This window comes from Symphalangus syndactylus, chromosome 16 (genome assembly GCF_028878055.3).
Source record: "Symphalangus syndactylus isolate Jambi chromosome 16, NHGRI_mSymSyn1-v2.1_pri, whole genome shotgun sequence".
Classification (NCBI taxonomy): Eukaryota; Metazoa; Chordata; class Mammalia; order Primates; family Hylobatidae; genus Symphalangus; species Symphalangus syndactylus.
The window spans coordinates 21482811-21510635 of NC_072438.2; the positions used below are offsets into that span (position 1 = coordinate 21482811).

Below are 27825 nucleotides of genomic sequence, written 5' to 3' on the forward strand. Positions count from 1 at the left end.
CGCCATTCTCCTGCCTCAGCCTCCCGAGTAGCTGGGACTACAGGCGCCCGCCAACACGCCCGGCTAATTTTTTGTATTTTTAGTAGAGACGGGGTTTCACCGTGTTAGCCAGGATGGTCTCGATCTCCTGACCTCGTGATCCGCCCACCTTGGCCTCCCAAAGTGCTGGGATTACAGGCTTGAGCCACCGCACCCGGCCTCAAATGTTTCTTCAAACCAGCAGGTGTGGAGGGAGAGAGGTGGAGGAAGATTATGTACCATCTTTTTGGCCCATCTTGAAGATTTTCCAGGGTACAGGGTAGTGCCGTGATCTCTAGATGTGCATTAAGGGCTCTGGCTTCCAGATCTATTTTGCAGTAACTTTCTGTGCAACCTCTTGTCATCATTTCTCTTCTTCATGCTTTAATTTACTTTTCTGTAAAACAAGAGCTGGAGCTGGAACAGAGTTTCAATTTTTTTTTTTTTTTTTTTTTTTTTTTAGAGAGTCTTGCTCTTTTTCCCAGGCTGGAGTACAGTGGCACAATCTCAGCTCCTTGCAACTTCCACCTCCTGGATTCAAGGGATTCTCCTGCCTCAGCCTCCCAAGTAGCTGGGACTACAGGCACATGCCACCATACCCGGCTAATTTTTTGTATTTTTAGTAGGGACAGGGTTTCACCATGTTGGTCAGGCTGGTCTCGATCTCCTGACCTCCGGCGGTCTGCCCACCTTGGCCTCCGAAAGTGCAGGGATTACAGGTGTGAGCCACTGTGCCTGGCCTCAAATGCTTCTTACTGAGCCTCGAGCCAAGTGACCTCTGGGGTCTTGAGCAAGGTAGTCAGCAATGTAGATGCTAAGAGGCCAGATTTCCAAGCCGCCCTGGCTGGCTTTCTTTAGAGCAGTTATCTATTGGACAGATTGGGGTCCATTAAAACCCCAAAGTATTTCCACTGCTAAAAAACAAGCCTAGAATCCAATGGACTATCAGTCTTTCTCAAGGTGTGGGGCAGGTCCCACTAGGGAGATACAAGCTTATATGTGATACATGGATGAACATTTTAAGTTTTCATAGTTATATTTATTTTAAAGTCTATTAGGAAAAAAAATAACCATCACATCAAATATGTGATTTCATTGATATTATTGATTAAGATGAGGCTACATTTAATTGAATAAGTGAGCTTACTTGAAGGAAGAGAATAAGTAAGTAATAGTACAGGTGGTATAGGATTATGGCCAACATGATTGACATTTGGGAAAATGGGCAAAGTGACCTCCACAGGCCCTCCTGGCTCTGACATTCTAGCATTCCTCCTCCTCCCCATCTTTTCTCTTGTTTCCTCTGTGGTCAGGTCCTCCTCAGTAGAGAGGGCATTAAAATGTGTACTTTCAGATTTAAAACAGTGGCCTTGACATTCACGAGGTCTGCGCTCAGTGTGTCCCCTTGGCCCTCCCTATGAGAGCTTTCGGTCGGGGGCAGCTCTGTTTTCCCACCTTCAGTTTCTCATGAGGTACATGAAACCCACAGGAAGCAAACCAAAATGAAAGCAAGAAAAACAAGGCTCGGCAGAGAGCGGCTATCTGCACTTCACTTGGGATTATAGAAGGTGCTTTTGGCTCCATTAGCAGAATACCTAATGTGCTTGTATTTGAAGAAGCAAATCTGCAGAATTAGCAGCCGGTGAATTGTTAGTCTTGCAGGCTGTTGATTCTGTCTTGCTCTTTTTTAACCATCAGAACTCACTTATTTTTATTACTTTTTGGCATGAAATAATTTCCTATATCCTCTTTTTAACTCACTTCTAATAGGATAACACATCTATTTTTCTCATTCTGAATTCTGGATGATTTTATTGTTGAGGGAAGACAGTAGATATTGCATGTCTGCTTTCTTTTTTCTGTTGTGTGTGTGTGTTTTTTTTTTTTTACAGTTTTATTTAAACACAAAACATGCACATGAGCTGCCTACTCATTTTCTTCACTGCACAGCCTGGCATTGGGGTTGGTGACTCTGATGGCCAGCTGGGTGGCCCTTTCCATGATGGCTTTGTGGTTCAATTAAATGTAGCCTCATCTTAATCAATAATATCAATGAAATCACATATTTGATGTGATGGTTATTTTTTTTTTCCTAATAGACTTTAAAATAAATATTAACTATGAAAACTTAAAATGTTCATCCATGTATCACATATAAGCTTGTATCTCCCTAGTGGGACCTGCATCACACATTGAGAAAGACTGATAGTTCATTGGATTCTAGGCTTGTTTTTTAGCAGTGGAAATACTTTAGAGTTTTAATGGACCTCAATCTGTCCAATAGATAACTGCTCTGAAGAAAGCTGGCCAGGGCGGCTTGGAGGAAACATTGTGAGCAGTCTCAGCACAGTAAGATTTGTTGCACATCAGCAGCACTTCCTGCTCCTTGACGTTGTGGACCAGGAACTTCTGGAAGCCGTTGGGCAGCATATGCTTTGTTTTTTTGTTGCTCCCATAACCAATGTTGGACATCAAGATCTAGAGCTTGAACCGTCTATGAACCCTGTTGTCAGTACCTCTGGGTTTCCGCCAGTCGTGCTTAATTTTGACATATCAGTCTGACTGGTGCCCGATGAATTTCTTGGTTCTCTTTTTGACTATTTTGGGCTTCACAAGGGGTATGAAGGCAGCCATGATGCTGAGGAGGAGATGGCGGCCACCTCCATAGGCAGTGCCAAGGAAGAGAGAACATATCTACTTCCCTAATGTTGGACTTGAACTGGGTGTCCATAGTTGAAGTGTGGCCTGCCACCATGGTGGACAGACCTTGGGCATCTGGGGCAGACAAACCTGGATTTAAACTTGGCTTAACCATCCGTCATCTGTGGACAGGCATTTCTTATTTAAATAAGCTTGATTTTTTTTATTTCTTAACAAGAATTATGCTTTTTTTCCCCCCACAGAAGTTTTTTTTTTTTTTTTTTTGAGACGGAGTCTCACTCTGTTGCCCAGGCTGGAGGACAGTGGTGTGATCTCGTCTCACTACAAGCTCCACCTCCCAGGTTCATGCCATTTTCCTGCCTCAGCCTCCTGAGTAGCTGGGACTACAGGTGCCCACCACCATGCTCAGCTAATTTTTTTGTATTTTTAGTAGAGATGGGGTTTCACCGTGTTAGCCAGGATGGTCTCGATCTCCTGACCTCGTGATCTGCCCCCCTCAGCCTCCCAAAGTGCTGGGATTACAGGCATGAGCCCCCACAGAATTTTTTGTGTGTGGATTTAAGAGGCAACATATAAAAAAAAATCTCTAGCTTTAGTGTGTTGAGTTTAGATGTGAGATAAATATCAGCTCTTTTTTCATTTCTCATAAGCTTGACAAGTGCTTGTACCAGATACTACAGCCAAAGCAAAGATGAATATGACATAGGCCAGGATGGCAAATAAGTTTTCTTTCATGCCCAGCTCTCATGAAGTGGTGCAGCCTCAGGGAGTACTGTGTTGAGATGGATTTTAAGGGTCAGCAGGGAAGAGCGTCATAATGGATTAGCCATATCCTTCAAGGCTCAGGAGGGGGCATTGAGGAACACAAATGTCACAAATTTGCCATCACTGAAACAGCTTTGTTTTGGGAAGTCAGAGCTAATGGAGTGTGAAATTCGTTTAGAAGAAATGAATAGCTACTGAAAATAAGGAGAGTGGTAGACACTTTTACACGTGTTATGTCTACGCGTGTTATGTCTTGAATGCACTCAGCAAACTGGAGAGGAATGATTTACTCTTTGCAGGACAGTGCTCCAGGTGGCCTTGGACCGACCCAGTATTTACTCCTTTTCCACTTGTAATTCTCAAGAATAACTGTAGAATGTGCCAGGAATGTAGCATCTGAGATAAAGGGGGAGATGGCTGGAACAGCCTGAGTTCTGTTCCAGTCCTGCCCCGACCTCCTAAAGAAAAAGGGTGTCCTCCGCATGTTCTCACTCGTAAGTGGGAGTTGGAGTTGAACAATGAGAACACATGGACACAGGGAGGAGAACATCACACACCGGGGCCTGTTGGGGGTGGGAGACTAGGGGAGGGATAGCATTAGGAGAAATACCTAACGTAAATGATGGGTTGATGGGTGCAGCAAGCCACCATGGCACGTGTATACCTATGTAACGAACCTGCATGTTCTGCACATGTACCCCAGAACTTAAAAGTGTAAAAACAAAAGAGAAAGAAACAGGGTGTCCTTCAGTGCCTTAGCCCAGCATGTCATGTGACCATAGGGAATACAACCCAGGGTGGGCTGCTTTCTCTGGTTCCTTAGCTGCGGTGCAACTACAGCACAGGCAGACGAAGCATTATCTGCCTTAGGAAGCTTTTCTGAGCCTTGGGGGCCCACTTACAGTGAATCCCAGGCTTCTGTTATCCTTGCTGCCTATCTATAAGTAATAAATCTGCTTCATGTAACTTGTGTGTGAATGTGTTCCGTCTCACAGCACCCAGACAAGTTGGCAACCAGTGCATAGTGATCTGCTTCCCATTATTCTCATGCTGTATGAAAGAAAATGGAATCATAGACAAGGTAAGTCATTTTCTCAAGATCTTACAAAGTAAGAAGTGGTAAGAAGAATCTGAGATTTGGACCCAGATGCCTGATTCCAGAAGCCTTTAGTTTGTGACTATTTAAACTCGGGTGTTCAAATGGAATCTTTAAAAAAACAAAAAAAACTAAGGTAAAATGTAGGTACTTTAAAATGTGTCCAAGTGCACTAATCTTAACTCAGCTTGATGAACTGTTTTTTTTTTTTTTTTTTTTTTTGAGACGGAGTTTTGCTCTTATTGCCCAGGCTGGAGTGCAATGGCATGATCTTGGCTCACTGCAACCTCTGCCTCCTGGATTCAAGCGATTCTCCTGCCTCCACCTCCTGAGTAGCTGAGAATACAGGTGTGCACCACCACACCCAGCTAATTTTTTGTATTTTTAGTAGAGATGGAGTTTCACTATGTTGGCCAGGCTGGTCTTGAACTCCTGACCTCAGATGATCTACCCACCTTGGCCTCCTAAAGTGCTGGGATTACACATGTGAGCCCACTACGCCTGGTCTAGCTTGATGAATATTTAATTAGTTGTATATACTTGTGTAACCATCACTCAGACTGTGACATAGAACTTTCTTACCTTTCCAGAAGCTTCTCCTGGGTACCTTCCTGGTCAGAAGTGTCTCCAGGAGGTGTGCTTCTACTCTGATACTTACCACCATCAATTAATTTTGACTGTTCTTCAATTTCATACAAGTGGAATTATATAGTATTTTCACTTTTGTGTCTGGTTGCTTTGTCAACATAATGTCTATGAGATTCACCCATGTTGTCACGTTAGTAGTTTGTTTTTTTCAAAAATTACATTGTAATACTCCATTTTATGAATATACCATGATTTATTTATCCATTCTCCTCTCGAGTGACATTTGGGTTGTTCAGTTTTTGGTTATTATGAAAAAAGCTTCTATGAACTTGCTTGTAATGTCTTTGGGTGGGCATGTGAACTTATTTCTCTTTAGTATATACCTAGTAGTGAAATTGCTATAGTTTAGGTGAATATTTAACTTTAGTAGATATGACCTGCTATGGTCTAAATGTTGGTGTTCTACTGAAATTCATATATTGAAACTTAATCGTCAGTGTGATAGTATTAAGAGGTGGGGCCTTTTTAAGTTAGTGACTTTATAAGATAAGGGTGGAGCCCTCACAAATGGGATTAATGCCCTTAGTAAAGGGATTTGAGGGAGTCCTTTTGCCCATTCCACTCTGTGAGGGCACATAGAAGGTGCCATCTATAAGGAACGGGCCCTTACCAGACACCAAATCTGCTGGTGCTTTATTTGGATCTCTCAGCCTCCAGAGCTAGGAGCAATACATTTCTGTTGTTATAAATTAACAAATCTATGTTATTTTGTTATAACACCAGCAAGAGACTAAGACATAGACATTTGCTTTTTACAGGGAATGCTACACAAGTTCAGAGACTCAGGTCCTCTTATTCTCTGCTGTGTCCCCAGAATCCACAGCAGTACCTGGCTCAAAGTCAGTGCTAATAAGTCATTTTTGAGTAAATTAATATATCTGTATCTTTGGCATCCTCGTTCTTGGCTTTGTATTAGGGCTATTGTTTCAGTGAATAGAGAAGTCAGAACCTCTCTCCCTGCATCCAGAATTCCTCTTTTGAAACAAGTATCTTATAATACCTCCTTAAATATCTTGAAGTGAAGTTCACAGATAATACAACCTGTTTACACATGTATTTTATTTTTAATCAATATAGTATCCTAACCATTCTACAAAGGAAAACTCTAAAGAAAATAATTTATAATAAGGTAATGAGTGTTGCAATATACAAATAACTGGGGATTACTACACTCAAAGTCCTCATGAAATACACAGACATTTGTGACTATATCCGTAATCAGTACAAATGCCAAGTGAGAGGTGATGTTCTGCTAATGCATACCATGTTTTGCACTGTTGTTGGTGATATGATTTACCAAATAGTGACCAACTCCTGGTAAAATTGATCATAAAATAAAGTACATTCTTTCTTCAATTGACTCTGGAAAATTCATTGGATATTAAAATGGTATAAGAATGTTTTGTTTTTAGATGTAAAATGGAGCAAGGTTCTAGGTTCACATAACTTTTTCAACTACACAAATATCTTCTGGGATATGTAGGGCGTTTACTCACCTTGGTCCTCAACCATGAAATACCATTGAATGCCCTCTCATCATAGCACCAGCTATCCCCACACTTTTCCAAAATATCCTTGGGTGTGGTGCCACCCCTACAAAAACCCTGATTCTAACTCAGTTTTCTCATTTTACAGATGAAGGAATCGTCCCTTTGGGGAGGGAAGAATTACTCTCTGGAAAACACAGGGATTTAAATGTAAAGCCTGGACCAGGACCACAGACTTCTGACTCCTTAGGCTAAATCCCAATTGTATCCACCATAGCAATTGAAGCCAAGGATTAGAGTCAAGTAGGCTTGGGTTCAAATCCTGGCTCTGACCTTGGGAAAACTGCTTCATCTTTTTGAGCCTCCCTTTCATCATTTGCATAAATGAGATTAAAAATAGCATTTACCTTAAAGAATTGTTATGAGGACTAAGAGGTTATGACTTTGAATTCCTGGCACATAGCGAACTCTTAATTAATGGTAGCAATTATCACACTGCTTATTCCCCCCTTTAAAGCTCATTCATTTAAGTGCCAACAGAAATTGTCATATCCTAGAGAACTTCTATACTGGAACTTTTTTCTCTGTAGAGAAATAATTTTTTTTTTTTTTTTTTGAAACGGAGTCTCGCTCTGTTGCCCAGGCTGGAGTGCAGTGGCGCAATCTCGGCTCACTGCAAGCTCCGCCTTCCGGGTTCACGCCATTCTCCTGCCTCAGCCTCTCCGAGTAGCTGGGACTACAGGCGCCCGCCACCACGCCCGGCTAATTTTTTGTATTTTTAGTAGAGACGGGGTTTCACCGTGGTCTCGATCTCCTGACCTCGTGATCCGCCCGCCTCGGCCTCCCAAAGTGCTGGGATTACAAGCGTGAGCCACCGCGCCCGGCCGAGAAATAATTGTTTATCATTTGTTTCCAATACTTCAGATCATTCGTTTTCAGGGCAAGGCCTCCTTCTAATCTCCCCATTTTCCTCCAAGATGTCCTGCGCCACATTTAAGGGAAAAATGTCTTGAGCAGAGTAGCTCGGAGCATTCTCATACCTTGACTCTTACTTAAAGAAAGGAAGAAGAAACTTTGGGGCTTTGATTTGGTTTGAAAAGGAGGAAGGGAGGTGATGTCAAGCACTTATTTTGAGCGCTTATTTTGTACCAAGTGCATTGCAGGTGGTCTATTTTGTTTCTTACTCTCAAGAATAGTCCCTGTGAGGTGGCCTGTTTATTATCACCTCCATCTTACAGATGAGAAAGTGGGGACTCTAAGCTGGTAAGACCCTTTCTTGGCCGGGCGCGGTGGCTCAAGCCTGTAATCCCAGCACTTTGGGAGGCCGAGGTGGGCGGATCACGAGGTCAGGAGATCAAGACCATCCTGGCTAACACGGTGAAACCTCGTCTCTACTAAAAATACAAAAAATTAGCCGGGCGTGTTGGCGGGCGCCTGTAGTCCCAGCTACTCGGGAGGCTGAGGCAGGAGAATGGCGTGAACCCGGGAGGCGGAGCTTGCAGTGAGCCGAGATCGCGCCACTGCACTCCAGCCTGGGGGACAGAGCAAGACTCCCTCTCAAAAAAGAAAAAAAAAAAAAGACCCTTTCTTGAGGTCATACAGAGCCAAGATTAAAATATTAACAAAAAATAAAATTCTAGAGCCCCTCCAAGCATCTGAATGGACCCCTTCTTGGCCAGGGCACTCCAAAATTAACCAGAAAAACTGGTTCAGGCCACGACAGGAAGGGGTGTCAGACATGTCTTGTTATACGCCCTTCTCTTTAGGAATTCAGGAAACGTGACCAGCATTTAACATCAACACAGACCTTAAGTCTGATAAGAAACATTTACATTCTATTCTCTCTGAAGTCTGCTACCTGGAGGCTTCATCTGCATGATAAAACCTTGGTCTCCACAACCTCTTATTGTAACCCAGACATTTCTTTCTAGAGATAATAACTCTTTCAACCAATTGACAAATCAGACAAATTTTAAATTTACCTACAACTGGAATCAGACCCCCCCCCCCAACTTTCCCTTTTCTGGACTGAAACAACGTATATCTTAAATGTATTTGATTGAAGTCTCATGTCTCTCTAAAATGTATATAGATTTATATACATATACATTCACCTAGATTGGTGAAGCCCCAATCACCTTGGGGTCATGTTCTCAGGATCTCCTGAAGGCTATGTCACGGGCCACTGGTGACTCATATTTGGCTCAGAATAAATCTCTTTAAATATTTTAGAGTCTGACTCTTTTTTGTCAACAAAAATCAGGTCTGATAGACATTGTCGTGATTTGGGTTCTTTCAAAAGCAGATCCTGAGACAAGGGTTTGAGTGCAAGTGAGACTTTGGGAGGTGTATTTATCTTTTTTTAAAAACATTTTTTTGTGCCTCTCAGCTCTGAATGGAGCCTTTATTAATGTATGCTCTGGGACTAACAAAGGCGTGCCTTTGAGCCTGTCTCCTTTAAGTGAGCGCGATGCTAGGCTTCCTCAGTAGAGGGCGCTGGAGGACACCGCAGCTGGCGGAGGGTTATTTTTTTTTCTTTGAGACAGAATCTCGCTCTTTGGTCCAGGCCGGAGGACAGTTGGCGGAGGGTTCTTCCCGGTTGTGCGAGGACCGCGGCTCCGTAGTGTGCGTGGGCTAGGACAGCGCGTGGAACTGCTCCTTCTGTGACTTTGCAGCCCCAGCTTGGTGATAATTTTTGTGCAGCCTTCTTGACATGGAAAGCAGAGCCCCTCAGCACAGAATGAGCGCTCCGAAGGGCCCCTGCCTTTACCGGTTCCGGGATTACTCTCCCTTTCCCTGCTTGCTGCACTTGGGTCCGGGACTCAGCCTCCCTTTCCAAGCTTCTGCGCGGCCTGTGTGCAGCTGCACTTAGCTGGCAGGGTCACGCGTTGAGTAGCCGCTCCGCTCCTTCTGCAGCCTCCTGCAGCCCGCGCCAGCTCCCGGGCTCTATCCCTCACCATCAGTTGCTGACTGGCACCCTCTGCGTGCACAGCGGAGGTTGACTACACTCTGGTGGTTCACAGCAATTCCAGGCCGGCTCCAGCCTGGCCAAAGCAGCTAACTTCTCTGCTGTCTGGTGGGCTGAACCTCACCGTTTCCCAAGAGGTCTGAATCCCTCTCAAGTTCGTCTTTTCCTAAGTTCTCCCTCTCAGCTCTAGGGTGCGTTGTAGAGTTTCCTTATATGTATACTCTTCATTGTAGTTGATGACTCTGTGTTGCACTTGTTCTATTGAACTTACTGTGTAGTTTCTGTCTCTTGACTGGATGAAGGCTCTCACAGGAGTCAATCCCAGAAAAATGATGAGAGAGTAGGGAAGAGAGAAAAGCTAATAAACAGTATGTTAATGAGTAGGTCCCACCTGGGGCTCAGTCGCACTGGTGTCCCTCTGAGAGTATGGGCACCACACACTTTGGCATTGCCCCAGCAAGGGGCAAGCAAGGGAGCTGGGTGTTTATCTCCCGAGTCATTGCTTGAGGCTTGCTCTTGGGAATGGTACCTCCCTGGAACTTCTGTCCTGCCTGCATATCTGGACTGTGCAGGGGTTACTTCTGTGGCCAGAAAAAGCCCTTGGGCAGAGAAAAGCAGGTTCTTGATGCTGAGATGTCTGCGTGCTTGGGAGTTGACCACTGCAGCTGCAGGTGACCTCTGGGGTGGGCCAAGGGGATGTAGGTGGGCAGTGATACATCTGCTACAGACATGTTGCAGGATGCGGGGCAGCAGAAGGAAACTGATCAGCTGGATGCCAATGAATGGCCCAGACTGATTCAAGGGTAAATTTGCTGGAAGAAGTCCGTTGCAGAAGATCAGATGCTTTCCTGACTGGTGTAATTTAATTGTTTGGTCAGTGTTTGCTATAGATAATTGGATTTTTCTTTGACCTTCACAATCTTGCTGGCTCTCTATCCACACTGGAAGACACTTTCCTAACTCTCTCAAATGCAATAAGACTAACCTGGCTTCCATCAGGAACTCGTGGGCTTACCATTTCCAGGAGGTGCCGATGGCTGTGGTATCCAACCAGCAAACGGCAGTGGTGTTTGTATTTTCCATTTTGCCCTTTACAAGAACATTTCAGCTGAAGCAAAAGGCTTTTTCCTTTACCCTGGGTTTTTTAATAGAAATCTTGGTGGCATTAAGCACTTTTAATTCTGAGCACTAGCCTGTAAAGTTCAAAGCTCTGTTCTGCTCTTGGACACGGTGGATAGCAAGGCGAGAGATTCTAATCACAAGGAATACCAGAAAACAAAATAGGCAGGAGACAAGTTTATTATGAAGGGTTGTGAGCAGTATTTGTGATTAATGTGGACCGAAAAAGGTTATTTCTACATTAGAATCATTCACATTTGCAATAATTTAAACAATTTATCTGGTTTCCCCAAATGGGGATGTGTTCTTTCCACATATAACATGCTCAGTGAAGGAAGAACAAGGAAGGTTACTCTGCCCTGAAACATATCTGGGAGAGCTTTTCTGCCCTGGAAGGATCACCAAGTTATGTTGTTAAGTGACTAAAACAATATCTGGAAGAGTGTCAAATAGCTAATTATTGTGTAAGAAGGAAAAAAAGAAGACTACATAGTCACATTTACTTATATTTATATGAAAAGCTAATAAAAGTAGCTAGGCATACGTAAGGCAGTCAGAAACAAGACTTTTCAATTGTAACTTTTATATCATTTTAATTTAAAAGTTATGCTAATATATTTCCTGTTAAAGAAACAAATAACAACATGCCCAGTGGAAAGTATCATCATTATAATAATGTCCTAAGATCATTTTTTATGACCTTTGAAGGTAACTTAGGATAGGAAAATGCATTCCATAAAATTCAGCTACCTGCACATAGTGAATCCTTTGCAAACACTTGGAATAGGATGAGGGTTTTTATATGACCATGGAATTTTTTTTTTTTACATCTTTGCTGCTATTCGCCATCCAGGCAGCAGGGGGAGGTGTTTCTCTGTTTTTCTTTGTGCCGCCCACGCCTTCTCCCCAACTTCATATGCAAAACTGACCAAGAATTCTCTAATTCAAATCTATGCATGAAAGGCACCACATTTTCTAGATTCATGTTGTTACTCTCTCATATCCCGAATCTCGAGACTTGGGGCTTCCAGCAGGCTGCTAATGATTATTCAAAAGGGGCAGATTGTTGGATTTGCTGGTGTAAAGTTTGTCTTCCCTCTTCTCTGTGCCCCTCCTTGTCACTCCACTCAGCCTTTATACATCACTTGCCATAATCGAGTCATAGAAAACGAAACTTACATTATGGAAATTCACAGCCTTTTTTTTTTTTTTCCACTTTGTAGATGAGACTCAGGATTTAGAAGGCAAAATAAACAAACAACCAAACAAATAAAAAGGGGATTAATTTTGGACCTTCATGAATGGTGCCAAAGTAAAAACAAACAAACAAAAGGTAAAAGAGGAAGGGACTGTTAGATGAATGTTTATCTCGGTGCCTGGTACCATACCTGCCTTACACACTCATAACGCAAGGAAGGGTGTGTCACTAGAGCCATTTTGCTAAGGAGGAGATTAAAGCTCAGAGGGGCTGAGCAACTTGCCCAAATTTATGCTGTTAGAAAATGATAGAACTGAAATTGGAAGCCAGACTGTATCTAAAGTAGAAACGTTTAAATATTTTCTTCCTATACCACACAAAATAAGCAGAAGGCAGTGTCTCTCTCTCTCGTCCCTGTCCACCCCCCCCACCAGTTTCTGTACCTGTTTTCTCACAAGGGTGTACCACCTGCTCCCTACTCCACATCGCGTCTATAAAGAGAGAAAAGGAAAAAAAGGAAGTCGCTTCAAGAGCTCCCCAAATGCTCAATGGAAGCGGCTCTTTGTTGTACATGGGCAGTGATTTCTTTAGAAAAAGCAGTGACGTAGACCTGCCTGAGGTCAGTGATTCCTAGAGCTGTGGACTTGGGGAAGTGCCAGGGAAGCATTGCGCTGTTTAAAAAAATGTTTTGGAGCATGTGCTTGTGCGTGTGTGTGTTTCTGAGCGTATCTGTTTTCTCCTAGGAGCTGCCTGGCAATGGTAGCAGGTGAAGGTCATGGTGAAGAAGATGCAGATATTGGCAATTTGGAGCATTAGATGAGGTAATTACAATGTTAACCTAAAGAACAGTGGTGAGAACATTTTATCCAAAGTGAAGTTCTTGAGAGAGATCTTGGGTGGCACCTAGTCTCTATATTAAATAAAATGGACATCCCTTGGGAGAGAATGTGGCTCTTTTCTATTCTGATTAGGGCAAAAAGAGTCTCCTTTGATACCAGCATGACTTTAGTGCCTTTAAACATATACTATGCTGCCATTTCCACAGAGAGGGACAAGCAGCAGCCTGGGGTCCTTGGGCAGGCAGTGGGGCCCAGCCAAAATTTTCTGAGATTGCTTTATTTTCCCTTAATTGTGATTACATGTATAGCAAATGATTATGGTTTTCTATTTGTGATAGTGATAAGGGATGTCTTTTAAATATATGTATTTAAGTAAAAAGGTTAATTTACCCAGCACTTTGGGAGGCTGAGGCGGGCAGATCACGAGGTCAGGAGATCGAGACCATCCTGGCTAACACGGTGAAACCCCGTCTCTACTAAACATACAAAAAATTAGCCGGGCGTGGTGGCGAGCAGCTGTAGTCCCAGATACTCGGGAGGCTGAGAATGGCATGAACCCAGGAGGCGGAGCTTGCAGTGAGCCAAGATCACACCACTGCGCTCCAGCCTGGGCGACAGAGGGAGACTCTGTCTCAAAAAAAAAAAAAGGTTACTTTAAAGGAAAAACAGTTGAGTGAATGATAGTAATGTGGAGATGTGGCAAAAAGGATGAAAGTGTCACTAAAATAACTGAAATATGTGGGCTGGGTGCAGCAATTCACACCTGTAGGCCCAGCTCTTTGGGAGGCCGAGGTGGGTGGATCACTTGAGCCAAGAAGTTCGAGACCAGCCTGGGCAACAAAGTGAGACCTTCTCTGTACAGAAAAATGAACAAAATTAGCCTAGTGTAGTGGTGAGCACATGTAGTCCCAGGTACTTGGGAGGCTGAGATGGGAAGAGCATTTGAGCCCAGGAGGTTGAGGCTTCAGTGAGCCAAGGTTGTGTCACTACACTCCAGCCTGGGAGACAGAGTGAGACGCTGTCTCAAAAAATAAGAAAGAATTGAAATATGGGGATATTATAGTGGATTAGTTTTCAGCATGTCTTCCATTTCAGACATTTTATAATTCTAATTCCATCATTTGAGAATGATGGGAAAATTAGAATCATACAATATTAGAAAAGAAAGGGATAACTGAGTCTGCCTCCTCATTTTACAGCTGATGAAATGGAAACTTAGAAAGATGTGACTGGTTCAGGGTCGCACAGCGTTCTGTTGGCTCACATCCCATTTGTGTGGGTGCACGGGTGTGTGTGCACGGGTGTGTGCACACAGGTGTATGTCTGCATATGTGTTGATGGGAATGGGTAAGGGAGAGGGGAGGAAAGTAGCCTAAATATCGAGCCGCCTGGGCTTTAATGTAATTCAGGTTGTTTTGGCACCATGGAGGGAAAGAGGGAAGACAGAGGGAACATTCTTTGAACAAAACGAGAACTCCTAGATAACACGGAGGTGGGGGAATATCCTGAAAATCTAAGTTTCCTGTGCGTGCTACAGCAACAAGGGCAAGAGCTGGCTAATTTCCCCGAGTAAACGCAGCAGTGGCTTTTTGCTGCAGAATTGTGGCGTTAAATTCAATAGGTCAGCATTAAGCTTGAACAAAATGTGATGACTGATTAGGAAATGAATGGTAAGTCATGGACAGCAGATCCTGATTATGATGATGCTTATCAACACCTCCCTCCCCCACACTGGCACAAACAAAGCTGCACAATGTCCTTGCAGGCTGACAAAACTGGACCCACATGTGCTGGTCCTGGGACAATTGAATTCTGGCTATGACAGTCATCTATGAGGAAATCAGATGTCAAAGGGAGAAAGGACCCAACGACGCTTCAGGGCCTGTGCTTCTGAGGAGGGAGTGTCCCTGCCTTCTCCTCACCATGAGGTCTGCTCTGAGACCTGCTTTCCTATTGAGATTACAATAGGTGAGAGTGACTGGAGGTGCAGACAGGTTTAATCCTGGAGATGTAATCCAGGATTAAAGCTCCTCTTTTCAGATGGGGCTAGGGGCCAAATGCATGGCCCAGAGTGGAAACTTAATATGTTTTTGTGGAATGAATGACCAGAAGCCTGGATAAATCAATGGGTCTCTCACAGTGCTTGGTGTAGAGCCAGAATTTGATAAGGGTTCATCTCCTGCTCATCCTCATCCTGTGTGAATAAGTCACTCAGTGTTTTCAGTGTCATTATTTCTTCATGCCTAAAATTCAGATAAGAAGGTGTCTCCTACAAATAGGTTATTGGGGTATGGGACAAAATGAGTCTGCTGAGTGTGATAGTTGCCTATTCATTCACTCATTAAATCATTCATCCAACCAACTGCTATTTGTTAAGTACTTAGTAGAGATGTAACATAGACACCTCCATATAGAGGTTAAGATCTAGTGGGGAAGTCAGAAAACAATTATGTAAATAAACAGATAACCAAGATAATGCTTTTAGAATATCATACATGCTAGAATGAAATAGTAATTAGATAAAAATAGTAATGGTAATAATAATGATAAAAGCTAACATTTATTAAATACTATAAGCCACACACTCTTTTAAACCTTTACTTGTATTATGCATTTAATCCTTATCAACATCCTATTCTTTCAAAGAATAATAAAGTTATTATTCCATTTTATAAAGAGCTAGAAAGCAATGGGGAGCAGTTGGCATTTTAGACAGTGTGCCAAGAAAGACTTCCGTGGGAGGTGACAGATAAGCAGGGCTGGAGGTATTCATTTCTTGTGTATCTTTAAGATCCATGTTCCTCTTTCCACTCACCCCACCCCTGCACCACGATTGTTTGGTGAAAACCACCATATTGCTCATTGTCATTGCAACTACCTTCTAACTGGATGCCCTTTTAGCAGCCAGAATGGTATGAGAGTGACTGGAGGTGCAGACAGGTTGCATATACGCATTTGGTCCATTTACTTCCCTGCTGACCTTTCTAGGATGTGGCTTATTGATGTTCCCTGAATTTGAAGACCACATGGTTCAGACTCTGGGATGACATGACATGGAGTAATGACTCACTACCATGTATTCAACCATGGGGAAGCTGGGAGTTTTTTTGTCTTTTAAACATTAAGATATGCCATTTACTGTGGGAATGGGGCAGAAAATTACCCAGTGGTGGAGGCAGAAGCAAGAATAACGTCAACGGAAGATAAGTTCCACAGCTTTTCACCTCCAATATCCCACCTAGGTCTCCCAACAACCTTGTAAAACTGATTGCTATGCATGTTGCATGTTTGGGACATCAGAGAAACAAAGGCTGAGACACTTCATAAGTTTAGCCAGAGCATAAGCTAGTGCTTGAGCTTTTCCATAAAGAACCTATTCATTCACCCGACCATAGCATATAGAGATAGTGTCTTTCTTAAAAACAAACCCAACTACCACCACCACCACAATTACTACTACTTATTGTTATACATATTTACCCTGTGCCAGTATCTTAATTCTGGCTGCTGTAACAAAATATTATAGACTGGGTGGCTTATAAACAATAGAAATTTATTTCTCACAGTTCTGGAGGCTGAGAAATCCAAGATCAAGGTATTGGCAGATTCAGTGTCTGGTGAGGGCCTGTTCTCTGGTTCATAGATGGCACCTTCACACCATGCCCTCACATGATAGAAGGAGTGAGAGGTCTCTCTGGGGTCTCTTTCATAAGGGCACTAATCCCCACTCATAAGGGCTTTAAACCCATCACCTAATCACCTCCCAAAAGGCTCCACCTTCAAATACCATTACCTTGGGGGGCTAGGATTTCAACTTATGAATTCTGGGGAGACATAAACATTCAGTCCATAGCATTCTATTCTGGCTTCCCCCAGAATTCATGTCTTTCCTACATGCAAAATACATTTATTCCATTCCAGTAGCTTCAAAAGTCTTAACTTGTGCCAGCACTGACTTTAAAGTCTAAGTCCAATGTCTCATCTAAATATGATATTTAGATTTCAGATGTGGGTGAGACTCAAGATATGATTCATTCTGAGACAAATTCCCTTCTAGCTGTGAGACTATGAAACCAAACAAGTTATATGCTTCCAAAATGCAATGGTGGAACAGGCACAGCAGACATTCCCATTCCAAAAGAGAGAAATAGAAAAGAGAAAACGAGTGACAGGTCCTGGGCTAGTCTAAAACCTCAAGGCTTGAGAATGATTTTCTTTGACTCCAGGCTCTGTCCTCTAGTCTTACTGGGATGGTGACCCTGATCCCATGGGTCTGTTGAGCATTGCTCTAATAGGGGCTCTCTGTGGTGGCTGTACCCTACGGCAACTCTCATAAGTCATGAGCCTGAGGCTCTGGGCAGCTCCATCTTTCTAAATCTGGGTGGAGGCAGCCATACACCCATGGCTCATGCACTTTGTTATTGGCAGATATGGTACCTTGTGGATGCTGCCAAGATTTATCATTTGTACCTTCCAGAGGGGCAGCCACAGTGACCTGCACCACACCTTGTTGGAGGCTGAAAGAGTGCGGGTCGTGATCAACTCAGTATACCATTGGAGGCTATATGAGTAAGCAGCAAACTGTTTCTCATAAATGCAGAATTTTGGCAAACTGACAAACTGCGTATGCCACCCAGAAGGACTGCTGAGGGCGGTCATGACCCAGGCGCAAGAGTTTCTTATGATTAGGCATAATTGAAGCCTGCAAGTAAGAATATGAACCTGTGATCAATTAAGCAGCTGACCAATCGTTACCTCCTCCTTCCTGCTCATTCTACCTGATAAATAAGAAGGGCTGTGGAAGCTTGGTCAGCTACCTTTGCTCTCTAGAAGCAGGAAGCCCTTTTCCTCTTCTCTTCTTCTCTTTTCTTCTTCCTCATGCTAAACTTTCCTTAAAATAGTTACTTTTGTATTTTGTTATCATTTCTGTTTGTCCCTTTGTTAAGTCATAATGACAGTCTCAAGCAGTAACAGTAGTAAGTGCTGTAATGATGGTCTCAAGTAGTAACCGTGGCAGTCATCACACACCTGGCCTCACTGGAGCCACACCTGGGTGGCTGAGAATTGCCACCCAGGAATTCCCACTGGCAAGTAGGGAGTAGAGCCTAAGATAGTGCCAGGCAGCCAGTGTTGAGGGCTCACAGGTGTCTGAGGCTCTTTCTTTAAAATTGTTCTGTCCTCCAGGCTCTGAACTCTGGGCCTGAGAAGGTAAAGGCAGCCTTGATGATCTTTGAAATGCTTTTGGGGTTACTTTTCTCTTGTCTTAGACAATAGGTCCTGGATGATCCATACTAATCTTCTTATCAAAAGGTTGCTTGGCCACACCCTATTCCTGAATATACTTTCTGATACTTTCAATACAGGTAGGCTGTGAAATTTCCTAACCTTTAAATTCTGTTTCCCTTTTGATTAAAAATTCTGTCTTTAAATCATTTTTCTTTTCTTATATTTGACTATAAATATTCAAGAGGAGCCAAGCCATACCTTCAACACTTTGCTTAGAAATTTCCTCAGTCAAATATCCTATTCTTTGTGTGCAAATTCTACCTTTCACAAAACACTAAGACACAGCAATTCAGCCAAGTTCAATGCCACTTTGTAACAAGGATAACCTTTCCTCAGGTTTCTAATAACATGTTCCTTATTTCTATCTGAAACCTCACCAGGATGGCCTTTACGATCCATATTTCTACAAACATTCTGTTCATGACGTCTTAAGTATTTCCTTAGAAGGTTGAGGCTCTTTATACAGCTTTCTTCTTTTCATCCTGACCGTCACAAGGGTCACCCTTAACAGTCAACCTGGCAATGTAGGCTATTTTTTAGCCTACCCCTCAAAACTTTTCTAGCCTCTACCCATGATCCCATTTCAAATCTGCTTCCATATTTTTAGATCTTTGTTACAGTAGCACCCCCGATTCTTGATTCCAATCTTCTTTGTGAATTTGAGCTGTTATAACAAAATACTACAAGTTGGGTAGCTTTGTAAAGCAGATTAATCTATTTGTTACACTTCAGGAGTCTGGTAAGTCCAAGGTCAAGGTGCTGGCAGACTTGATGTCTGGTAAAGGCTTGCTCTCTTGTTCATAGTGCTTTCTTGCTGTGTCTCCACATGGTGGAAGGAGTGAGGGGTCTCTCTCAGGTCTCTTTTTTTCATAAGGACATGGATATCAACCACACTTATGAGGGCTCTGTTCTTGTGATCTAATCACCTCCCAAAGGCCCCACCACTTAATACCATAACCTTAGGGGTTTAAAATTTCAACATATGAAATTAGAGGGGACAAAAACATTCAGACCATAGCAGCCTGATTCTGAATCAAGAGATTCATATATATTAACCCACTTAATCCTGTTGCATGCTGTGTAGAAATAATTTGGCAGTATCTAGCATATGTTAATAATTTAATTAATGTTAACTTATATGACTATTTTTGGATAAGGAAAAACCGAGGCCCACAAAGGTTAAGTATCCTGTACAAAGTTGCACAGTTGGTAAACAATGGGCCTAAGATCTGACTACAGGCCATGTGGTTATGTGGTTAACTCTTATCCATGATGTACTTTGCCTACCTGTGTAATGGTTGGGTTGTCTCAGTGTGTGTTTGTGGGCAGTACATGCTGAGTTTTAGTCTTTTGCAACTTGTTTCTGGCAATACTTAGAGGTTCTTTCTTTTTTATTCAAATTTCTATTTGAAATCATTTTAGCTTTGGATCTCTAGTTCCTCAGAGACTACTGCGGGTGTGGCCCTCACTGTGATTCCTCCCTAGAGCCAATTCATGTCTTTCTCATTTAGGAAGGTCTGAGGATCTGGGATCTTGGAGGAGGAGGATTTTTTACTTGTGGTGCCTGAGTGATGGATGCTTTTTCAAAGAGTTTGTAGAATTCCATCCGCATGAGCACGATTGGATTTGAAATTTAAGTCATAGGGGTTTTCTATTTTGCATTTTGCGAAAATTTCAAATATAAAGCTATTCCCTAAGTAGATAATGTCTTGGCATTCCCTCTTCTCTAGTCCAGGCTGCAACTTTTTGTTCACTTTGCTTTATTCCACAAAGATTTTATCTGTCAGGCTCTGTGCCCAGTAACATAGAGAAAGCAAACTGAAGGGGATTCAGACTCCCTATTCAAGTCGCTGGGATATGGCAGATAATTCTTTCATGAAGGAGGTAATATTTTACTCATGACTTGAAAGATGCTTGGATTTTGATAGAAGGAGAAGGAAGTATAGCTCAGAAATCCAGAGCCATCTGAGCCTAGGCATGGAGGTGAGAAAGGTCAAGATGAACTGAAGGAGGCAGAGGACATTTCAGAAAAGCTTAAGATTTCTGTTTGCAGCAGAGGAAAATATGACTCTTTAAATTTTTGGATGCTCTTCTCTGATGATAGGGTAGCCTCAGCAGGGGCTTTCCACTCAATCTCACCATTGGAAACCTTCACCTGTCACATCTCCTCAGAGGATGAAGAGACCCTTCATGTCTCACGAAGTTAACAGTAAAAGCCAACCTTTATTGTTCACTGTCTTAGCCCATTTAGCCTTCTATAACAAAAACACCATGGTCTGGGTGGCTTATAAACAACAGAAATTTATTTCTCACAGCTGTGGGGGCTCGGAAGTCCAAGCTAAAGCACCAGCAGATTTGGAGTCTGGAAAAGGCCCACTCCCTGGTTCACAGATGGTACTCATTCATAAAGACCTTGCCTCATGACTTAATCACCTCCCAAATGCCCCATTTCCAAATACCATCAGATTGGGGTGAGAATTTCAACATATGATTTTGGGGACACAAATATTCAGTTTATAGCATGCACTTTCTGTGTGCTAGGGACAACGGTAAGCACTTTATATGTGTATTGCCTTTGAGCTAGTGTTGATTATTCCCATTTTGCAGGGGAGAAGCCAGTAGGCTCAGAGAAGTTCCAGGTCACAGGCCAAGTAAGGGGTGAAGTAGGCTTTCAACTCCATGTGTGTTGGACTCTAAACCATCTGCTTCTTTCACTACACTTTGGCGCTAGAAGGAGATTTTTCCAGGAATTGGCAGTGGAAAGAACACTGCTGTTGGCCTTAGAAGGCAAGCTTGGAGCTGTGGTGGTCAGTTCCCATTGAAGGCTTTAGAGCAGCACTGCTCTAAAATATGATGCCAGCCACATAGGCAAATTTACTATTAGCCCCATTAAAAAAGGAAGAAGGAACATGTGGAGTTTGCTTTAATCATATATTTGATTTAACTCAATATATCTAAAATATCATTTTAACAGCAATCAATACTAAAAAAGTCATTAGTGGAAATATTTATATTTTTGTAGCAAATCTTTGAAATCCTATGTTCATTTTATGCATAAAGTACATCACAGTTTGGCTTAACCATGTTTTGAGTACTCAATACACACATGTGAGCAGTTGCTGCCTTCCTGGATGTCACAGGTTTACAGGAAGCTTTAGTCATCATCGCCATGATAACAACAATTGCTAACTGTAATCAAACATTTATTAGGTGTTGGAACTTGTATTAGTTTGCTAGTGCTGCCATAACAAAAGACCACAGAGGAGGTGGTTTGAACTACAGAAATTCATTTGCTCAAAGCTCTGGAGGTGACAAAACCAAGAAGAAGGTGTTGTCAGGTTTGATTTTTCCTGAGGCTTCTCTTCTTGGCCTGCAGATGGCTACTTGAGTCTCACTGTGTCCTCACATGGTCTGCGCTCTGTGTAAGCACATCCCTGGTTTCTTTCTGTGTTTCCAAGTTTCTTTTTACAAGGACACCAATCAGATTGGATTAGAGCCTAGTCTGACAGCCATGTTTTAACTTAGCCACTTCTTTAAAGGCTGTCTGCAAATACAGTCACATTCTGAGGTATTGGGGCTAAGCCATCAACATATGAATTTGATGGAGAGGCACAATCCAGCCCATAAAAGACATCAAGCTATATATTTTATGTAACAAGTTTAAATTTTCATAATTTCATGATTAGTACCATCAGTAAATGTACTTTACAGATATAAAATTTGAGGCAAAAAGAGATCAGTTATCTTCTTTAAGGTCATACAACTGGTAATGCAGAGCCAGAATTTATTTATACACAGTTCTGTCTGATAAGTCTTCATTCTTTTGTAAAATTCACTACAGAAAATTTAAAATATAATTGGAAGCCTTGATAACAGACTAGACAAAGCAGAAGAACGAATTTCAGAGCCTGAAGACTGGTCTTTTGAATCAACCTAGTCAGGCAAAAATAAAGAAAAAAGAATTTAGAAAAATGAACAAAACCTCTGAGAAATATGGAATTATGTAAAGTGACCAAACTTATGATTCACTGGCACTCTTTAGAAAGAAGAGAAAGTATGCATCTTGGAAAACATATTTGGGGGTATAATCCAGGAAAATGTCTCCAATCTCACTAGATGGTTGACATGCAGATACAGGAAATCCAGAGAACTCCTGAAAGATGCTATACAAGATGACCATTCCAAAGGCTTGTACTCATCAGACTTTCCAAAGTCAATACCAAAGAAAAAATCTTAAGGACAACTACAGAAAAAGGCCATATTACCTATAAAAGAAATTCCATCAGACTAACAGTGGACTTCTTAGCAGACACCTTATAAGCCAGAAGAAATTGGGGGCCTATTTTTAGCATTTTAAAAGAAAAGGAATTTCAACCAATAATTTCATATTCTGCCAAACTAAACTTCATAAACAAAAGAGAAATTATAGTCTTTCCCAGACAAGCAATCTCTAAGGGAATTTGTCACCACCAGACTGGCTTTACAAGAGATGTTTAAGGGAGTTCTAAACATAGAAACAAAAAAATGATACTTGTTACCACAAAAATACATGTAAGTGCGTTACCCACAGACCTCATAAAGCAACTACACAATCAAGACGACACAGTAACTAGCTAACAACACCATGTCAGGAACAAAACTTCACATGTCAATATTAACTTTGAATGTAAGTAGCCTGAATGCTCCACTTAAAAGACATAGAGTGAAAAATTGGATGAAAACCAAGGCTCAGCCATCTGCTATCTTTAAGAGACCCAGCTTACATGTAATGACAGCCATAGGCTCAAAGTCAAGGGATAGAAAAAGATGTATTACGCAAGTAAAAAACAAAAAGGAGCAGGGGTTACTATTCTTGTATCAGACAAAACAGGCTTTAAACCAATAATGGTAAAGAAGAAAAAAAGAAGGAAATTTCACAATGATAAAGGGTTCAATTCAACAATGTTTAATCATCCTAAATATATATGCACCAATACTGGAGCACCTGGATTTATAAAGCAATTACTACTAGACCTAAAAAAAAGACTTAGCCACACAATAATAGTGGAGGACTTCAATACCCCACTGACAGCATTAGATAGATCATCCATGAAGAGTCTTCATTCTTGCCACCCAAGCTGGCCAAATGAAACATGGCTGCCTTCATGATAGGTATATTTGGGTGCAGCTAAGAGCCTGTTGCACTTTATTATCAGTTCTTCCTAATGGTGTATGGAAAAGCGGCACCATCAGGGAAAGGGATCCAGAAGGCTAGAAAAGTTGAGAGCACACGTGGGTTTTTATTTTTATTTTTATTTTTCTAACAGACACTTTGATCTTGGAATGGAGATACAGGTCTGGGAGGAGAAGGGCTGGCTGCGCTGATGGGGTTGAACAATAGGATTTGACGTCCTGAGCAAAGGAGGAGATGGTGATGGCTTCTTGGGCTGGCTACATCACTGAAGATGAAGAATGCACTTTTCCCCCTGCAGTCTAGCTGACCAAACACGCAAGGATATGAAATAAATATGGATGGTATTGTAGGAGGAATTTTGTCCCCCAAGATAATATGTTGTAGTCCTAACTCTGGAACCTGTGAATGTGACTTTATTTGGAAATAGGGTCTTCGAAGATGTAATTAGTTAGGAAGAGATTATACTGAGTTAGTGAAGCTGTAAGTCCAATAACTTGTGTCTTTATAAGAAGGCCATGTAAAAACAGAGACACACAGGGAGAGCACTGTATGAAGATGGAGGCAAAAATTGGGGTGATGCATCTATTAGTTTGGTACAAAAGTAATTGAGTTTTTTGCCATTACTTTCAATGCCAAGGAACACCAGGGATAATACATGCCAAGGAACACCAAGGATTACCAGCAAACACCAGAAGCCAGGAGAGAGGCATGGATTGTCCCTCAGAGCCTGCAGAAGGAAACAAGCTTGCTGATATCTTGATTTTGTACTTCTGGCTTTCAGAACTGTGAGAGAATACATTTTTGTAATTTTAAGTCACCAAGTTTGTGGAACTTTGTTACAACAGCCCTAGGACACTAGTACAGATGGGAAGGGAGAAGCATTCATGGAAATAATTGCTTTGGATGATAATAAGTATGACTCAGAGAGAAGAATAGAGGTGCAGGATATGTCTGGGGACTTACAGCAAAGAACACATTTAGAGGAAGATAGAAATTTTGGTCTTAGAATCTTCACACAATTGGCTAGGGCATAATATATAAAATAAAGTAATGACAAAAGGTGGTAGGTGTGATATTTCAAAGTCACCAAAAAGTGGGCTGGAAATTACTATTTGGTATAAAGGGAAACGAGAAGAATATACCTATTACGTGGGAAGGAAATTGTGTTGACAACAACAACAACAAAAGACAGATTTATGGAAATCAGAGGGCCTGAGAGGGGAATCAGGCCAGCAAAGCTTAGGGTGAGGATATAAAAAAAGATGCATTGAAGTGATGTTCCTAAAGGTATAATAAAAAGACATGTGAACCTTGGAATGAACTGATGTCTTTGTTTCTTGTGTCACAAGCTGGCTCAAAAGTAAGATTTTGTAGTAATGGAAACCATGTTAACTGTCCAGATATCTGCTACACGTTTTATCTGACCGAAAGTGGGAAAGTGTGACATGATTTTTTTCTTTCTTTACTGATAATTTCATTTCACAAGGGCCTGTGGCAAAATAAATTTCTACTCTGGACTTAATTGTGAGCTGTTAATTGGTTGGTGAAGTGGAGGTGACAGGAATCTTAAGAGAGCCAGATGGGATTTCCCTTTTTAGGGTGGTATGACCTTATTGAATTTTTGAGCACTAATGAGAAGATAAGATAAACTTGGTCAGGATTGCACCCTAGACTTTGGAAAGAAAGGTTTAAAAAACTTTCAGAGAGCATCCTTGTCTTTACTTCTTATTGGTGGATAATGTCAGATTCCATAGGCTTTCTTTCCCTCCCTCCCTCCCTCTCAGATACTTCTACTTTCAAGTGAATCATTAAGGAATATTAAATTTTAGCATTTAAAAGTTGAAATTTGCCAGGACTGGCATTTGAGGAAAAATGAAATTGGTGCTCAGCCAAAAGTCAGGCAGCCTCATGAAGCTTCTGTGCATGGCCGCATCCAGGTGGTGGCACTCCCACTGGATGAACTCTTAGTTGCTCTATATCAAGGGTAGATGGTTGTGCTTGTCACATGCTGCTATCAAGCTTGTTAGATATAAATGGCAGCTTGTTTCATCATTGTTAATTTAGATTGTTGTACATTGTTAGCAAAATTTTTTAGTAGTTTGTTATTTTATTATGAGAAATGAAAAGATTTTTGTGCTTTATATTTTGAAACTATAGTCCTCCGATAACTATACATTATTATATATATTACCATAAATTAGAATGTGAAATAGCAAGCTGCTGTGGTTAAGGCAAAGGAATGCATCATCTTCACCATCCTTAAATATTGTACTGTACACATTTTGTTGCTAACACTAGAAGCAGATTAACAAGTGTGACTGTTGATCCCACCTAAGCTATTTAAACCTCACCTCTTTTATCACTAAAATGGGAATAATAGGACCTATTTTAGTGAGGGTTAAATGACATCATGCATATGCATTGTAGAAAATGTTCAATAAATAGCTAATAATTACTACTAGTTAAAGGGTGCTTATAATTGGCTAGGCACTATATGAAGTGTTTTGCATATGTTGACTAATCCTCAGAAAGCCACATAAGGTAAGTACTACTATTATCTCTAGTGGTAGTTAATAGTAGTAGATAACGGTAGTTTTATAAATAAGAAAAGCCCAAGGCACAGGGCATTTAGGTTAACTCTCAAAATCACAGTTAGTAAGTGGCAGATTGGGTATTTGGACCCAGGAAGCCTGCTTATCGGCATCTTACTGGTAACTAGTATACTGCCTCTGATAATAACAACAACACACCCCTTTCTTTTCCAAAGGCATCATACAATAAGTTGAAAGTGATGGCCGAGTGAATGGTCTCTATTCATTTGCAAACCATTTCTCTCCCTACTTTCTGTGGGCATCTGGAGGGGATGTGTCTCACCCCACTTTTCAACACTAAGCTCAACCCTTGCTCAATGAATGGCTGTCAGTCTCATCCCCTTATTTACCTTTTCGATCATGGTATTTTTGTTAATGATGCTAATACAGCATTGTTCTGTCTGGGAACACCACCTGGTTGGAAGTATTTCTAGATTCCACTTTGAATCCAATGCTTCTTGCTTGAAGTACACTTTGTTGAAATTCCAGGACCTTAGGCTGCCTCTAGAATGGAAGCCATCCAGCTGAGCACGTGGAAAATACCATTTTCTACTTGTGTTTATCAGGAGCTCCCTGGTCATAGATTTTTCAAAAATGTAGGAGGTACAAGGACAGATTTCGTACATGCATGTATTTTGCAGTGGTGAAGTCTGGGCTTTTTGTGAACCCATCACCCAAAGAGTGAACATTGGACCCAACAGGTAATTTTTCAACCCTCACCTTCTTCCCATCCTCTCACCTTTTTGTAGTCTCCGATGTCTATTATTTCACTTTGTATATCCATGTGCACCCATTACTTAGCTTCCGCTTATAAGTGACAACGTGCAGTATTTGACTTTCTGTTTCTGAGTTATTTCAGTTAGGATAATGGTCTCCAGTTCCATCCATGTTGCTGCAAAATACATAAGTTTATTCTTTTTAATGGCTGAGTAGTATTCCATGAGGTGTGTGTGTGTGTGTGTGTGTGTGTGTGTATATGTATATATGAACATGCTATAAATATCCTTATGTATGTCCTAAAAATGTTCATTGTTAAAATAACCTTTTAAAAGCACAGTTTCCACTTGTTAACAAAGCAGCAGATGAGTATTTGTTTAGATTTTTCAGCTTTAATTCAAATATATGACATATTAGTAAAGCCCACATTGTAAAATTCATAATATTCTGTTTTTTCTATATGCAAGCTGAAAAGGACATGTACAGTGTACATGTATATATGTGTATGTACACATATATACACACTGCACATATGCACACACATATATGCACATACCATACATATGTACACACATATGTACACACTGCATATATAACATGGTATATATGTACACACATGTACACACATATACACACTGTACGTATATGCACACATATATACACATACTGAACCTGCATATATATACACACACACACACATATATACACTGTATACACACACACACACACACACACAAACACACAAACACACCCTGTATTTTCTTTATCTAATCCTCATTGATGGAAATTTAGGTTGATTCCATATCTTTGCTATTGTGAATGGTGCTGTGATGAATATACAAGTGCAGATCTGATCATAGATTTTTAGACTTGAAATGAATCTTAGTGATAGGCCACAAGAAAAGAAATAGAGATCCAAAGATGTGAGGTTACTTTCTGGAGCTTACACAGTCAGAGAAGATTACAAACTAGAAGCTAGGATGCCCAACACTGTACGTGTCTTTTTCAACTTACGTATAGAAAGAAAACTTGGAATATTATGAAGTTTACAAGATGAGCTTTACTAATACATCACAGAACATTTGAATTAAAGCTGAAAAATCTAAACAAATATTTGTCTACTGCGTTGTCAACAAATGGAAATCTGTAGTTTTAAGAGAGTATTTTAACAATGAATATTTTTAGGGCTTATATAAGGACATTTATAGAATGCTTATGAACAATAAAACTGAGATATTACAATTTAATGGCACTTGATG

At 41.4% G+C, this 27825-nt stretch overlaps 2 long non-coding RNA genes and 1 pseudogene across 3 annotated transcripts in view; 2 read left to right on the plus strand and 1 right to left on the minus strand.

Annotated features, from left to right (window-relative positions):
• Positions 1 to 1867: 1867 nt before the first annotated feature.
• Positions 1868 to 2652, minus strand: LOC129465029 (large ribosomal subunit protein eL32-like; annotated as a pseudogene).
• Positions 1883 to 6544, plus strand: LOC129465030 (uncharacterized). Its single transcript, XR_008651832.2, has 2 exons — positions 1883 to 4525; positions 5131 to 6544. It is a non-coding gene; the product is annotated as an uncharacterized lncRNA (long non-coding RNA).
• Positions 6545 to 9496: 2952 nt separating this feature from the next.
• LOC129465032 (uncharacterized) overlaps positions 9497 to 27825 on the plus strand; it is a 142858-nt gene continuing 124529 nt past the window's right edge. The window contains exons 1-3 of one of the 2 annotated variants that reach the window (XR_010116159.1): positions 9497 to 9780; positions 12704 to 12781; positions 23896 to 24502. This is a non-coding gene — a long non-coding RNA (uncharacterized lncRNA). Of the gene's footprint in view, positions 9781 to 10179; positions 10315 to 12703; positions 12782 to 23895; positions 24503 to 27825 lie in introns of those variants that run through there. The other variant, XR_010116160.1, reaches the window with a different exon arrangement.